Source organism: Suncus etruscus, chromosome 13, assembly GCF_024139225.1.
Source record: "Suncus etruscus isolate mSunEtr1 chromosome 13, mSunEtr1.pri.cur, whole genome shotgun sequence".
Classification (NCBI taxonomy): domain Eukaryota; kingdom Metazoa; phylum Chordata; class Mammalia; order Eulipotyphla; family Soricidae; genus Suncus; species Suncus etruscus.
The window spans coordinates 15,726,797-15,731,437 of NC_064860.1; positions in this window are offsets into that span (position 1 = coordinate 15,726,797).

The following is a 4,641-nucleotide window of genomic DNA, read 5'->3' on the forward strand; positions in this document are numbered from 1 at the left end:
GGGATTAAACCTAGGTTGGCCACATGCAAGGCAAGTGGCCTAACCACTATACTATCTCTATAATACGTTTTTGACTTAAAAAACTGTTTTCTGGGCCCGGAGAGATAGCACAGCGGTGTTTGCCTTGCAAGCAGCCGATTCAGGACCAAAGGTGGTTGGTTCGAATCCCGGTGTCCCATATGGTCCCCCGTGCCTGCCAGGAGCTATTTCTGAGCAGACAGCCAGGAGTAACCCCTGAGCACCGCCGGGTGTGGCCCAAAAACCAAAAAAAAAAAAAAAAAAAAAAGAGTGTTCCCTGGGCCCGGAGAGATAGCACAGTGGCGTTTGCCTTGCAAGCAGCCAATCCAGGACCAAAGGTGGTTGGTTCGAATTCCGGTGTCCCATATGGTCCCCTGTACCTGCCAGGAGCTATTTCTGAGCAGACAGCCAGGAGTAACCCCTGAACACCGCCGGGTGTGGCCCAAAAACAAAAACAAAAACAAAAAGAGTGCTCCCTGGCTGTGCTCAGACGACTATATGTAGTGCTAGAGATTTGAAGCAGAGTAGGTGAGATTCAAAGCAAGTACTTCCACTTCTTACTTACCTGATCTCTATTTTGTGCTTCCTTTTGGAGGGTGAGGGCCTCCCAAGCAATGCTCAAGAGACCAGGGACTCTACTTAGCCAGGTCAGTGGCTTAGTGTGAGGGCATGCAGATACGGTTCTGTCTGGAACCTGTTCCAGGGCTAAGGAGAAAGAGGAGCATCTCCTGGGCTTCCCCATAGTATTTGGTAGCCTCAAGCACTGTTGGGGGCACTATATGCTGCTGGCAATTGATCCAGAGTCTTGTACTATTCCCCAGCCCTATTTTATCTTGGGGGGATTTGGGAAAGGAAGCCACCACCAGCAGTGTTCAGGGCTTACTACTGGATCCATGTTCAGGGTTCACTCTTGGTAATGTTTGTGGAACCCTATGATTCAGGGATCAAACTCAGGTCAGCAGTCTGCAAGACCAATCTTATCCCCTGGAATATCTTTTTGACCTGTTTTCTGCTTCTTGAACAGTCAACAGGGCTCCTGACTTATGGAAGCAGGATGGGGCGATGAGTGAACCTTGAACAATTCGAACAGTGGGAGCCTAACAGAACACCCTCTACCCCAATGGGCACTGGGCACTGTAAATAGCTTAGTCTAATTGATAATGGGTATTGCAGGACTGTGTCTGTTTGAAACAACAGAACCCAGTAGGAAAGGCCACATTCAAAGTCCTAGGCAGCTCTCAAAATCTCTTGGTGGGTCAGAGAGTCAAACTGGAAAGATTTTCATGTGATACCAATACTTGGGTCACACCTGGCTCATCACCCAGACATTGTGGTTTGCACAGGATATGGTGGCACTGCCCAAGCTCTTCCTGCTATGCCCATGGCCTATTCATGTCTTCTGCCTCACATTTCTCTTTGAAACCAAGTTTCTTCCCATCTTAACTTCTGCAGAGAACTGAGTCCCTGAGCTGAGTCCCAACTTCAAGGGACAGTTAACCCTGAGAAAACTGAATACAAAGAGATTTATTCCATGTCAGTAGGAAGGTGTGACAGCTGATTGGGCAATCTTAGAATAAATGAGTTCACACACACACAAAACTTTAAACATTACTCCCCACCCACACCCTGAATGCCTTGCATTTCTTGGAACACAAGGTTTGGACAGATGAAAAATCTGGCAGATATTCCCCAACCTGCTCAAAATCTGGTCCTACCTGGTGAGAGTGGGGCAACTCCAAAATGAAAGCAAATGAGATGCTCCAGCTTTGGACACTGAGATAATTTTCTTTTGTAATTAGAAGTGACAGCTCCCTGGGATGTCCCCTGAAGCAGGATGAAAGAACAGAGATGGGAGGGATCATTCAGGACCCACAAAGTCTGATAGGTGTAGAGACTGGCCAAGGTGGGAATGGAGGTGGGGAGCTAATGGCACCTCCCAATGTGTGACATTATTTCAGAGTCCTTTTATTTATTTGGGGGGGGGGGGAATGGGTCACACCCAGCAGCGCTCAGGGGCTACTCCTGGCTCTAAACTCAGAAATTGCCCCTGGCAGGCACAGGGGAACAAATGGAATGCCAGGATTCAAACCACAGTCCTACTGCATGCAAGGCAAATGCCTTACTGCTGTGTTATCTCTCCGGCCCCTCAGAGTCCTTTGTTTTGTTTTGTTTTGTTTTTGTTTTGTTTTTGGGTCACGCCCAACAGCACTCAGGGGTTACTCCTGGCTCTATGCTCAGAAATAACTCCGGCAGGCACAGGGGACCATATGGGATGCCGGGATTTGAACTACTGTCCTTCTGCATGAAAGGTAAATGCCTTACCTCCCTGCTATCTCTCTGGTCCCAAAATATTGAAATATGTTGCTTAGACAATGAGAGATATGACAGTATCAGGTTCTTTGTGGGTTTTTTTTTGTTTTGTTTTTTGTTTTTTGGGTCACACCCAGCAACACTCAGGGGTTACTCCTGGCTCTATGCTCAGAAATCACCCCAGCAGGCACAGGGGACCATATGTAATGCCGAGATTTGAACCACCGACCTTCTGCATGAAAGGCAAATGCCTTACCTCCATGCTATCTCTCCACCCCCTCAGAGTCCTTTTATATCCCCAGAAACAATCAGTATTATTGGTGCAACTCAGGCTGTCTATTGAAATTTCTGGAACTAGCTTGCTATTAAGGCATTGAGACAAGTATCACCTCAACACATACCAGCTTTCCCATCTTCAGCATGACATGTGAATCTTCTCAGCAGTTGCTCTCACCATTACCAGCATCACTCAGAACTTGGCTCCTTCAAACCCTGGGTTCCCAGAAGACTGCCCTGTCCACAATAGCACTTTAGCGCCAGACATGGAGTAGGGAGATCTCGTGTCTCAAGAACATGAAAATCAGCTAGGTCGCAGCCTCATAGCCTGTGCTCTGATTCACACCAATAAGCTCGTCTATAGGCTTCATGGGGAATGAACAACTCTTCCCCTGTGCCCAGCTTCTTCAGTTGTCTTCCTAGACCCACTGTACTAGCAGACTAAAGTGACAAGTACAAGGGACTTAGGTTTTGTATGGATGACACCAACCCAGGTCCCATCGCTGGCACTGCATAGGGTGTCCTGAGCCCTAGCACTAGTAAATTCTAGAATTGACCACAGAGCAAAACTAAACAAAACATGCAAGTCTAGCCAAGTTTGTAGGGCTATGCCATCAGAACTCAAAAGGAAACTGAAGGCATGAATGTAGGAGTCAATCTAGCTTAAAGGTATTGATTATTCCATGCTCAAACTTCTGGCCTTTAACATCCTCCTTCTCCAGAAGCTGGGACACTGTCAAAATGGTTTTTTTTTGGTTTTTGGGCCACACCCAGCGATGCTCAGGGGTTACTCCTGGCTGTCTGCTCAGAAATAGCTCCTGGCAGGCACGGGGGACCATATGGGACACCGGGATTTGAACCAACCACCTTTGGTCCTGGATCGGCTGCTTGCAAGGCAAATGCCACTGTGCTATCTCTCCGGGCCCTGTCAAAATGTTTTTAAGGAACAGCTGGAGCCACAGGTAAGGGGCTCAATCCCCAGCACCCCATAGTCAGTCCCCTGAGCACTACCATGAATGATCTCTGAATGCAGTCAGGAGTAAGCCCCTGAACACTGCTGGGTGTGGCCCAAAGCCCCCCCCCCACTTTATAAAAATAAAAAGAATCCAGAAGATTTAGGATAAAGTCTTGCCACATCCTTGTTCTGGCCCTGTTGGATCCTGGAGTAAAAAGAAAAATATTTTAAATGTAGAATGTCCTGTAAAAAATATTTCTACTATTTAAGTTCATGCCTCACCTTTATTCCATCAACCTTATCAGAAAGATAAGCTGATGGGCAAGTTGATGGGGCTTGTGAGACTGTTTGTATAACACAACTGAGTGCCTAGTGCTTCAGAGACCAATGGTCCTCTAATGAGGTGAATGGGGAAATCAAGTGGTCAGTAACCAAAGGAACCCGCCTTTCCACTGCTGTGCCGGAAATAGCTATGTGAAACTGATCTACAGTTAGAGATTAAAAAGCAAGTATGGTCACTTCATTCCAGAGTTACCCACATGCCTGCTCAGGAGGTGTCATTCATTTTTCTCCTTGACTTATTTATTTGGCGACCACACCCAAAGGTGTTTAGGGTTTCTTCCTGACTCTGTGCTCAGGGATCACTCCTGGCTGGCTTGGGGAGTCTGGGTATCAGTATAGAACCTGGGTCAGGTGTAAGCTAGGCAGGCACCTTACCCACTGTACTATCTCTCCATACCTTCCTTGATTGCAGTGGGACTTTCTTACTTCTTCCTCTCTAATTTTTCCTTAATAAAAATATTTACTTCAAAAAAAAAAAAAAAAAAGAAGAAGCAAGTCTGGTTTTCTTCCCCTGACATCCCCCCAAAGAAGGGAATGACCAATGCAGATCAGAGCATGGACCTATGAAGGCAGAGAGGTGTTGATGCCAAACAATGTTGTATCACAGAAAAGTTTTGGGATGAGTCCCCATAAACCATCCCTGCACTTTAAAATGGATTTCTCATTCATTGACACTATTTTAGAACTTCTAGAAAGTACTGGAATTCATCCTTAGCTGTAAGACTCTTTTGCCATCAAGA